Genomic DNA, 12784 nt, shown 5'->3' on the forward strand with positions numbered 1-12784 from the left:
ATAAAAAGCATTCCTCTAAGAAATTTGGAATGATTTTTTTCCAGGAATGTCCTAAAGAATTCATCCAAGGATTTTCTCAGGAATTTCTCTATAGATTTCTGAAAGAATTCCTCCAGAAATTTCCGGAGGTATTCATCCAAGACTTTTCGAGGGAACTCCCCAAGGAATTTCCAAAGGAATTCCTCCAGAAATTTTCGAAGGAATTCGTTCGGGAATTTCCGAACGAATTCCTTCAGGAATTTCCGAAGGAATTCTTTCAGGAATTTCCGAACGAATTCCTTCAGGAATTTCCGAAGGAATTCCTTCAGGAATTTCCGAAGGAATTCTTCCAGGAATTTGGGAAGGGATTCCTCCAAGAATTCTGAATTTTTTTAAGGAATTCTTCAAGGATTTTTTGAAGGAATTGCTTCAGGAATTTCCGAAGCAATTTCTCCCGGAATTTCCGAAAGAATTCCTCCAGGAATTCCTGAAGAAATTCATTCTGGAATTTCCGAATGAATTCCTTCAGGAATCTCCAAAGGAATTCGTCCAGCAATTTCCTCCAGTAATTTCCGAACGAAGTCCTTCACGAATTTCCGATGGAATTTCTCCAGAAATTTCAGAAGGAATTCTTCCAGGATTTTGCGAAGGGATTCCTCCAAGAATTTTGGAAGGAATTCCTCCAGGAATTTCCAATGGAATTCCTCCAGCAATTTCCGATGGAATTCCTTCAGAAATTTCCGAAAGAATTCCTCCAGGAATTCCTAAAGGAATTTCTCCTGAAATTTCCGAATGAATTCCTCCGGGAATCTCCAAAGGAATTCGTCCAGCAATTTCCGAAAGAATTCCTCCCGAAATTTCTGAAAGAATTCCTCCAGGAATTTTTAAAGGAATTCCTAATGGAATTTCCGAAGGAATTCCTCCCGGAATTTCCGAAAGAATTCCTTCAGGATTTTCCGAAGGAATTTTGCTAGGAATTTCCGACGGTAATTCTCCAGGAATTTCCAAAAAAAAATCTAAAAAGAATTTCCGAAAAAATTCCTCCAGGAATTTCTGAAGGAATTCCTCCAGGAATTTCCGAAGGAATTCCTCCAGGAATTTCCAAAAGAATTGGTCCAGCAATTTCCGAAGGAATTCATCCAGTAATTGCCGAAGAAATTATTGCAGGAATTTCCGAAGGAATTCCTCCTGGAATTTCCAATGAAATTCGCCCAGCAATTTCCGAAGGGATTTCTCCCGGAATTTCCGAAAGAATTCCTCCAGGAATTCCTAAAGGAATTCGTCCCGCAATTTCCGAAGGAATTGCTCCCGAAATTTCTGAAAGAATTCCTCCAGGAATTTCCGATGGAAATCCTCCTGAAATTTCCGAAGGAATTCGTCCAGCAATTTCCGAAGGAATTCCTCCCGAAATTTCTGAAAGAATTCCTCCAGGAATTTCCGATGGAAATCCTCCTGGAATTTCCGAAGGAATTCCTGCAAGAATTTCCAAAAAAAATCCAAAAAGTATTTCCGAAAAAATTCCTCTACGACTTTCCGAAAGAATTCCTCCAGGAAGTTTGGAATTATTTTGTCCAGGAATTTCGTAAGGAATTCATCTAAGGATTTCCTCACGAATTTCTCTATGGATTTCTGAAAGAATTCCTCCACTAATCTCCGAAGGTATTCATCCAAGATTTTCCCAAGGAACTGCCCAAGGAATTTCCGAAAGAATTGCTCCAGGAATTTCCGAAGGCATTCTTTCAGGAATTTGCGAAGGGATTCCTCCAGGAATTTTGGATGGAATTCCTTCAGGAATTTCTAAAGGAATTCCTCCAGGTATTTCCGAAGGAATACCCTCAGGAATTTTCGAAGGTATTCCTCCAAGAATTTCCGAAGGAATTCCTGCATACATTAATAAAATACGAGGATGCAGGAGAATTTTATTTTTACTAGTCAAAAACAGCTCTGATCATCTAAGTTTTTCAGTTAAGTTAGAATATAGTTGATCGGTCAGGGGGGGGGGGCACGGCACCCCCCGCCCCCCCCCCCCCCCTGGCTACGCCCTTGCAAAGGGCTCAAGCGATGGGAGTCGTAAGCAGAATCATACAGCAGGATGTGAGAGGAATGCCAAACAACGACCAAAGGTAATACCGTCTGCCCCCGTTGGTTTAACCGCATCCAATCTGAACACTTTTTAATTTGACCCACTCTAATCTGCACATCGTTCAAACTAAAAATGGTTCAAACGTAATATTGCTCGGGTCGAAACAGAACACCAAAAAGGGTTGCCATTAGTGTGTTTTTCGATGCTCACAGGGTTACTAGACGTTCAAATAAAAACCCAAATTAATCCACCTAGTGGTGATAGTGCCTTTCTCGTCGTATATATTCTCACGATCTTTCCATCGACGTAAGTCAAGTGTTCCTGAATCTTGATATTTTTTTAAGAAAAGCAAGCATTTTTCTAAGCCATCTCTGAATTGACTTAAAATTTATTGATGGCACATAGTCCGACGTTATTTTCAACGTATAAGCAGAGCTGAATAATATCAGATTTCTCAGTTTACTGCTTGAGCACCTTCACTAACACTGGAGGCTGATCAAGACGATACTAACAAGCTAAGATATGACTTTTACACAATCACAGAATGCTTTGCGGTCTTCGATAAAGTTTTTTCTGCACATTTAAGGTTATATTTTATTGAACGTTGGAAACAAGAACGTGGTGAGTATAGTGAGACGCCTGTCTGTATGGGGGTTAAATTTGTCAAGATTTTGTTCTCTTACACATACATATTTATCGCTTGCATTGATTTTATTTACTCTCGTAGTTCCGGAAGCACCGAACGCTGGTTAAGCAAACCTACCGGTAGTCTCTAATGTGATATGAACCTATTTTCTAGTTAACTGATCCTCAGGTTATTAAAAAAGCCGTGATGTGATGTGTCGCATGCTACATTTAGTTACTTTCGATGCGGTACCGGAACAGGTTCCGGAGCACTACCGGGTCTCCCAAATCTGAGACTATTTAATTGCTAACGTTCATCAGGTTACCTAAAAAACCACGATTTGATTTATCTTATGCATGGGTATAGGGTAGTGGACGTATTTTGGCCCGGGCATGTATTTTGGCCCACCCTGGGTTTTTTATTACATTTATGATATAATCTCTACCAAATCTTGGCAAATGATTATTGGAAGTTCCAATGATCATTTACCAAGATTTGGCAGAGCTTCACTTTTACATTTGACGATCACTTTTACATTTGACCACTTCCAGCGGGACGCCCAGAACTGGTTTCGGGACACTACCGGTTGTCTAAAATATGGTCTGAGGCTATGTTCTTACGAATCCATCATCGTGTTATCAAAAAAGGGTCTGTAGTTGGCCTAGTGGTTAAGGCTATGGATTGCCAATCCGGAAACGGCGGGCTCGATTTTCGTTCCGGTCGGGAAAATTTTCTCGACTCCCTGGGCATAGTGTATGATTGTATTTGCCTCACAATATACAAATTCATGCAATGGCAGGCCAAGAAAACCATTCAGTTAATAACTGTGGAAGTGCTCTAAAGAACACTAAGTTGAAGAGAGGCAGGCCAAGTTCCAATGTGAACGTCGAGCCATAAAGAAAATGTGGCCTGAGACTATTTCCTTGCTGACCGTTCTTCGCTTTATCGAAGAAGCCGTTATTTAACGTGCTGCGTGTATGCGTTTGGCTCCGTTCTACATTTGACCACTTCCGTCGGGGACCTGGAACCGGTTTCGGCACACAATTGGTTTTCCAAAGTATGGTCTATGATTTTTTTCTTGTTAACCGTTCATCAGGTTACCTAAAAAGTAATTTAATGTGTCGAACTTATGGGTTTGGTTCTCCTTTACATTTGACCACTTCCAACGGGGCAAATGTAATCGGTTGCGGAACACTACCGGTTGTCCCCAAATATGGCCGGATACTTTTTTTTGCCAAATCAAGATATCTAAAAATCCGCGATTTGATGTGTCGCATGCATGCGTTTGGTTAACTTTTATACTTGGCCACCTCCGGCGAGACATCTGAAACCGGTTCCGGAACACTACCGATTCCAATATGGTCTAAGAATGCTTTCCTGCTTACTGTTCATCAGGTTATGGAAAAAGCCGCGGTTGTAAATGTCGCATATATGGTTTTTGAACAATTTTATATTTGGCCACTACCAGCGGGACACCCGGAACCGGTTCCGGAACACAACAGGTTCATATATGGTCTGAGAATATTTTCCTGCTTACTGTTCATCAGGATATCGAGAAAGCCACTATTTGATATGTCGCATGCATGAGTTTGGTTAACTTTTATACTTGGCCTCCTCCGCCGGGACATTTGGAACCGGTTCCGGAACACTACCGGTTCCGATATAGTCTGAGAATGTTTTCGTGCTTACTGTTCATCACGTTGTCGAAAAAGCTGCGGTTTAATATGTCGCATGCATGGGTTTAGTTCACTTTTATGTTTGGTCACTTCTGGCGGGACACCCGGAAACGGTTCCGGGACACTACCGGTTCAGATATGGTCTGAGAATATTTTTCTGCTTATCATTCATCAGGTTATCGAAAATGCCGTAGTTTGATGTGCCGCATGGATGGGTTTGTGGTGTTTTCATATCTGGCCCCTTCCTGGGGTACCGGTCCGGAACACCTAAATGACCATAACTCCGGAACGGCTTGACCGATCCGAACCATTTTCAATAGGAAACAATTGGACCAGATCCCGCGTCGAATGAACCGTCGGCCATTAAAATCGGTTGAGGTTTAGTTCAAAAAAGTGATGTGAGTTTTTTTGTCCACACACATACACACATACACACACACACACACACACACACACACACACACACATACACACACACACAGACATCACCTCAACTCGTCGAGCTGAGTTGATTGGTATATGTGACTCGACCCTCCGGGCCTCCTATCAAAAAGTCATTTTTGGAGTGAACATATAGCCTTTCCAGTACACTTAGTGTACGAGAAAGGCAAAAATGAACTGGTGTGCATGAGGATTCGTTTGAAAGTCTGATGAAGAAACGCTTGCATTCACCGTTGGAGAAGATGCTGTAATAAACTGGTTATGAGCCTCAGGAGCAAGATCGCACATGAGCGTCAACAAGAAGTATTTTGTCACTTTGGAGGACCCATGGAGCAACACACCAAGTAAACTTGGATACCATGATGTGAAAGCTATCCATGAATTGGAGCTCCGAGAGTCATCGATGTTTGGCATTGTGGAATTAAGATGACCTGTGAAAGTTGTCTCCAACATGTCACGTGTACAGATTCCGAAGACTTCGATCACGGTTACACCTGGAGAACGACGATATTTCCTAACATTTATTGACGAATTTAGATGCTATTCAACGATATATCTGATACGAGAAAAGTCGGAGACATTTAAAGCGCTGAAAGATTGTGTGCGGTGTTCGAAAACCCAGTTTAGCAGAGTAGCCAGGTTGGTACTACGGAAAGGAAGTCAAATTCCTAAGAAGCAACGGAATCAAGCATCAGTTCACCATGGCTAATACACCACAACAAAACTACATTGCTGAAACAAAAATCAATCGTTGTTAGAATGACACAGTGTATATGATACTGAACAGTGAATTGGGGGAGAAGCCGACAGTAGCGTTAATAATTGTCAAATTCAAGAGGAGATAAATAGCCTACAGGAGGAGTTGACTGCTGAAACACCTGGAAAAAGGTCGACCTGTTCAACAAAGACAGCAGTGGAAGCCGAGCTCAAGTCACTGAAGCAAAACGGTGTGTGGGAGCTTACAACGACCGGTTTGGAAGAGTCGTCCAGGTACAAGGCATGCCCTGTAGCCCAGGGCTTTATTCAACGATCAGCCAATTTGAATTGACGCAGTCTGCGAGAATATGAAATCGAAATCTAAAGAAGTATCTATACAGGGTGTGAGTGGTTTCAAACGATCTGAATCGGGTCCTTGCTTCCTTGAATCTTTGCATAGATGATATTCAACTGATCACAAGGTTACAATGAATGAACAGTATTTTGAAATTATGCAAAAGCTGGGGTCGGAGTAGTAACTGACAAAACTAGATGATGGGAAGCCTAGAAATTCAGGTGGTTCGGATCACCTGCGGCTACCGCTTATGCCAACAAACTGACGCATAAGGATCGAAAATACCCTGGATATTTACAGCGAAAAGAGGAGTCTTTTCAGTGCAGATCAATACCGGAGTAACATTGGAGGTTTGCTGTATCTAACACAAGACCGGACATTGCAATCAGCGAATAGATCTTCAGAAGAAGAGTAAGCCAGCCAACTACTGCTGACTAGGTCGAAGCGAAACGAGTATGTATGGCTCTACCTCAAATCTACTACTGACCATCGACTGCAACTGGGACACATATCTCAAGATCTGGACAGGAGACGTTAAGTAGTTTTCAGGTTTTTGACTGCAATCGAATAGGCTGTATCAAGAAGTTGATCTAACGAAGTCTTTGAATAGAGTAAGATTCGAGACGTTACGAAAGAATATGGGAATCCTACCGGAAAGCGATAAAGAAGGGTGATGTAATTACAATCATAGCAACTCAATGTTGCTGTTTCTGTGAATTGTTTGCAGTAGTAACGTAACAACTATTGGTATGAACATAGTAATGTAAAAATTGTTCAATGAAGCTTAACCTCAATGTGAGTAGAGGTCTTTTCTTTAAGATAGATACATCTAAAGGAGAGTTCAAGACAGGCTGAAAAATTCCTTCCGAAATGCCAACAGCTATTAACAATCTAAATTACAACTAACTACATGAAACGAGCTCACCAAGGTTTGAATCACTAAAACGATTAAACATTCTGTGTCCATATGATCAACTCAACAGTAAATCAGGAATAAATTCCTGATCCAATCGAATCTCACAAAACCATCGGAAAAGATACACGATGAATCGGCGATTATGATGATGATGACTAACGGCTGCAAATACTCTTCCTAAAACCACATGCGCAAGCACCAACCGCCAAATCCGGTATATTTGGAGCATGACGCTAGTTGAAACCGGATCATCGTTTAGGATGCTAATTAGCAAGCAGCACCGATGGTCGGATTATTCGGTAAGCAACAGCGGAGAAGTAGTTTAGTGAGGAATCTGGTCAAATCGATTTTTATATGTTCGCCAAAAAAGGATAATGTACAGTGTCGGACAAAACAATAAGACCACCAACCTTTTTTCATACAAAATGACCAAGTTTGACGATGTGATGCTCGGTTTCTGATGAACCGATCTGGCTGAATTTTTGACAGTCGCCATGGAGTTACGTGAATTTTGATTTGTATTTAATTGATTGAGTTCTGTTCACTACATCAAAAGTTACAGATATACGAAACGACAAAATAATAGGACCACTTTCAGATTGCCATTATCAAAGAATATATATTTGTATCTTATACTTGATGATTGATAAACAAGTACTAAAATTAAGCATGCAATTTAAACTTTGGGACATTTTTATTGAATTGACCACTAATAACCATCATAAAAATCTGGTGTTGGAATTTTGTCGCACCGTATATCTGTAACTTTTGATGTATCGAACACAATTCATTCAATTTAATACAAATCAGAATTCTGGTCATTTCATGTCGACTGTCAAAATTTCAGCCAGATCGGTTTACTAGAAACCGAGTACCATATCGTCAAACTTGGTCATTTTGTATGAAATAGGACCGGTGGTCTTATTGTTTTGTCCGACACTGTATGAGGTCTGACATAAGTATGCATGATTGAAATCGCGTGGCAGGCACGAAGAAACTCTATGTGTAGGGTCAAGTCCGCAACGAAAAGGAGCCAATCGGACCCAATCGGACGATTTACAGCATCATCACACTGGTGACCTTCCTGCACGTCTCTCGAAATTCTTGCCTTCTCAGATGATTCTCGACTACTATGACCATTTATTCTCGTTGCCCTCAACAACGAGCACACGTATCAGAACATTATCAAAATCCTACACTATGCCAAAGGAAGTTGAAGAAATTTCCTTCACGAAAAGCTTCGTGGGTTGTGTTAACGCAACGATACATTTTAAACTGATTCCCTCTGTTTGGTATTCTTCATACGGAATCGAGTCTTTGCAGTAGTGCCCGGAGGATAGGACTGGCACACCTCTGATTCATTAGCTTCTGTTCTGCGTACAGCAGAACCGACAACCTTCTCGTTCAATTTACTTTATTGCGGAGATTCCACCTGTTTAGACTCCTGCGCGAAAATTAGTTGCGTGGATTTTTCTTGCGTGGGCCCACAGATATAAAACCAGACCGCGTCCTGGTGAATATTTTACGCTGTACTGTTAGGTACACATTTGGTGATAGTTTTGCATTGTAAACAAACATTTATAACGCACCTACGCTGAAAATGAGCCTAATAATTTATTTGCGTCGGAATCTATAAATCTTCACAACGGGCAATACAAGACTGAAGTTTCTTTTCATTTTCATCGTTTGCTTTGTTTTTCCGGTAGCACCGCACCGCTGCCAATTCTATATGCCCTGCTTCTCATTTTATCAGAACCCCTCTCAATCTTTACAGCCACTACTAAACACTCAGCACTCGTACATATTCCCTTCCTTGGATTCTGTCACTTTCTGAGCCTCAAAATGATTCTTCACGCCTGCTGTGTTGTTGCTACTCAATCCATGTTAGCCGATCCACTTCTTCGTAACTGAAGCGACCCCGGCTGGCTTCATCGAAAAGTACTTCTTCAAGAGTAATCCAACATGCATTGTTTTCGTTAGAATCTCAATGATTCCTCAATTTCTCGGAAACCATTCACTCATATTCTCCCATAAACCTTGTAACAATGCGATAATTGGTAATCCATTCCTCATCCATTCCATCTCCGGTTCTAGTGAAAACCCCAATTCCGGCATCCGACCAAACATTGTTACAGTAGTAATTTAGCCCCAGCAACAGCCTTGATACACTTTGCCAGCACCCGGCACCCGATCTTCTCTATAAACAACAATATCAGATATTCAGAGATTCTCATTATTGTCAGCTGTCGTCATTTCGTTGCCCTCGTCGTCGTCTGGCATAGTCCGCCAACGCGCACTGACAACATCGACGAGAACTATTCATCACTTGTGTTTATCCAGGAAAAACACATCCACCACAATGCACTACTGTCATTAAGCTCATTTACTCACTGTGTGTTCTTCATTCGCGACAAATTACCTCACGTCATGCTTGAATTTCCCTTTTATCGGAAAACCTTGCGTACAGCACCACCCTCTCGAACAATAACAACAACAATAAACTCCTCAACGCCTCGTCCGTCGACTGACTGCTCCTTTTCACTCACTGCGACTTGCAAGAGTTGCTTTGGATGCTTCGACTCGCTAGTCGGTGGCTACCGTGGCTACACACAACGAATCGAATCGAAGCAGGCCGGTGCGCAGGGTGTGGTGTATTGGGTTGGTTGTCACTAGTAACCCCCGCAACAATATCATCTGCCTCCCAATTTTCGGAACAACGACCTTGGATTCGCTCGGTTTGGTGCGGGAAAACATGTATCCAATCACCCCCAACCCCCCCCCCTGCTCAAGGTTCAAGCCCAACGCCCAGCTGTTGGGAGTTGGGAGGACTTTTACAAGGAACCACACGGTGGGTGGGACGGAAAACCAAAACATTACATCTGACAAGCCGATCCGACAGCGACAGCTGAGCTGGCGAAGGGGTTCATTCGGGGTGCAACGCCTGCTATGATTGTGGGTGCTATTATTCACATATGATTGGAGCTGGAGATTTGCAAGGATACGCGCGCCGGATCGGTGTAATTTTCCACTGATGGCTCCCGAAAATTATAATAGGGGAGAGCGTAGCCCCCGGGGGGCGAATGAGAGAAAAAGAAAGAGAGAGCGAGATGGAGCGAATGTTCCTAGTATGGGAATGTCGGGTGGGATGGGTAAATAACCTTGAAATAATCCAGGAATTAAGGTGTAGCTAGTACGCTGGCTGTGTGCGGCGCTGTAACCGGGCAGTAGTTGGAATCGTTGGAAAAGTGCAGAGGGCGGCGATGCGATGAGAAAGGAAATCGAATAAGGTAGGTTGGTATGCGCGATATGGCTATGTGTAGATGACAGTGTTTCACGTCGTGGCCGAGTCGTCGTCGGTTACCGTTCGTAACGGCGGGGAAGACGAGAAGAGCTTGTTTTCATGCGATCATCATCGATATAATGGGTATGATTCACCCGAATAACAACCAGTTTGCCTCTGCGCCTTTTGCGGTTTTGCGGCAAACCCCCAGGAAGAAAATGAAGTTTGTTCAGAGGAACAAGCTGTACAAAGAGTTCTAGAACTGATGAATCTTAAACAGAAACGACTGTTTTATGTAGAGTAGTTCTACTTGTTGGAATTCTTCATTACACCAACAAAGCTAGCCATGAAACTGTTTGACACTTCTCAGGTCATTTTGACAGACCACACACAAGCAGGAAAACACGGATAGTATATTCTACTTTATCGACCTTGTTGCCGTCCTTTTCATGTTCATGTTACATCTGTCAAAATGACCTGAGAATTGTCAGTCATTCTGAGGATAGGTTCTTTGGTGTAATAAAGAATAACTCCGGAGGATTTAATACCTAGAACGTCTGAGCTTGGTGATGGCAAATTCACGAATGAACAATTATTTAGTACCGTCTACCCTTGTTGGTTTGATTACAATCTGAACAAGTAAAGACTCTTTAATTTGACCCCCGCTAATCTGCACATTGTTCAAACTAAAAATAGTTCAAATGTCATTCTGCTTATGAATCATGATCAAGGCACAGAGAAACAGACGTAACACTTATTTAGAACAAATTTCATTAAAAAACATCGTCACGAAAATGAGTGTAGAATTAGCATTTAAGTTAAAATACACATTAATAAAAACTAAAAAAAAAATCGTCTCGAAAACATTATCGCAACATGTTTACGTTTCACTTATCGAATGAAATTCGATAACTGCGACAACTGACAGACGTCAGTTACTGCAGAATGCATTTGGAAAACATCGCACTGCATCAAACGTGCATGTAAAAAAACATCGCATCGCTGTTGACATTTTAGGTTGACGTATAGCGGTGCAAATTTTTGCATTGCAGATAAAGCGGTTGCACCGAGCGAACGTCTACTGTATTTGAGCATTTGTAGTGTTCCAGAACAAAAAAATGGCTCATAAAATGTAGACACAAATTGATTGCCATGTTTTCAGGCCATGTTTGGCAATGATCAACTAAAATCCAAGCAAACCGTTCCCTAGCAGGAACATTGAAATGTAGACGATTCATACTAAAAACAGAATCGGGGGGCCAATTAGGATTAGTATTCCTAGACAAAACAAGCCATGAAAGCAGGATGACAAAAACAGTGATGAAACCTCCGTCATCCTGCGAATGGAAATTGTTATCCATCTCAGGGTAACGGGCACATTTATGTTGCGTAGTATGTGCTGAAAGATATTAGTTTGTGTCGTTGTCGTATTGTGCATTTGTGGTGTTCCGTTTTATTCTTCGTCTGGCACCCAAAATAGAGCATTTGTAGGGTTACATATTATTCAGGTAACAAAGATTAAGGTGGATATTCCTCCACTATACGGTGCTAGTGAGTGAGTATGCATTTTGTTATGTACAGCATCCTGTTTTTTTAAGAGAGATGTTGTTTTAGGCAAATTTTCATGGTTAGGTGGCACACGTTGGACCATGTTATGCATGGAACGTCCTATTTGCGTCAACTTTGTTTTTTCTGTTTCACTTAAGGAAGGTTTATGAGACAAAAAAAAGGAGAATTTAAGATTTTTTGAGGGTAGATTTTCCATACGTTTTGAACTTAGATCTGGAACGTCAAAAACGCAGTAGGCAAGATAAGGTTTACCGGGGACAGCTAGTATTATATAGGGCACAGCATTGTTTTGATATTGTATGGGATTTTGACCTTGTTTTGGCTTTGTTGTTTTCAAAGTTTCTGTAGGAGTAAAAGAGAGGGAGACAATTTCGTGCAGTGCCCTATACAGATAGATCCAAGAAGATTTAGACGAGCTACAGGGGGTTCCAGTAGTGATTACTTTCTGGGGGCTTTGGGCAATGTGATTAACACCATATTGGGCTTTGGGGATGCTTCAAGGCTTCTCAGAGGATTTCAGGAGCATTTCAAGGGGTTTTAGGGGTGCTTTGGAGATTCTAGGGAATGCCAGAGAGTTCCAGAGACATTCATGGGGCTTCAGGGACGTTTTAGAGCGCCTCAGAGATTACAAAAGCGTCTCGTTGGCTGTCAAGAAGTTAATAGAGGCGTTTTTAGGCGTTTATGGATGTTTCAGTGAGTCTCAGGAGAGTATAAAGCGATTGATAATGACTTCAAGATGGTTCAATGCATTTCAAGGAGTTGCAGGGAGGTTTAAAGGGACCAGGATGCACAACAACAGCCCTGCAACCCTCATGAACCCCCAAGAAACAAAACTAGCTGAAACTAGCTGAAGCTAAAATTTGCTTAAGAGTGGTTTGTTCCACTCTTGTACAGCAAAAATGTTTGTTGGACAGTCCTGAAACCACTTGAAACGTCTCCTAAATCTCCTAAACAGAACGCCACTTGAAAACATTCCTGAAAACCCCTGAAACGCTACATGAGACCTCCCCCCCCCCAATTTGGTCTCCCTTAGAGGTTCAAACCGTTGATACGCCCTGAAACTCTCCTGAAGCACCCTCAAACGCTCTTAAATCACTCCTTTAACTCCTTGAAATTCCTGGTTCTAGTCAGAGATTTTAAGAGCGTTTCCAAGAGGGTCAAGAG

At 41.9% G+C, this 12784-nt stretch overlaps 1 protein-coding gene across 10 annotated transcripts in view; it reads right to left on the reverse strand.

Annotated features, from left to right (window-relative positions):
• The window catches only part of LOC109431112 (cyclic AMP response element-binding protein B), a 91006-nt gene that overhangs the window by 51431 nt on the left and 26791 nt on the right, over window positions 1–12784 (reverse strand). The window contains exon 1 of one of the 10 annotated variants that reach the window (XM_062843991.1): window positions 9191–9309. The exons of the other annotated variants lie outside the window; for them this stretch is intronic. The gene's annotated coding sequence lies outside the window, so the exon portion shown is untranslated. Of the gene's footprint in view, window positions 1–9190; window positions 9310–12784 lie in introns of those variants that run through there. 10 annotated transcript variants of the gene reach the window in all.

This window comes from Aedes albopictus, chromosome 1 (genome assembly GCF_035046485.1).
Source record: "Aedes albopictus strain Foshan chromosome 1, AalbF5, whole genome shotgun sequence".
Taxonomy (NCBI): domain Eukaryota; kingdom Metazoa; phylum Arthropoda; class Insecta; order Diptera; family Culicidae; genus Aedes; species Aedes albopictus.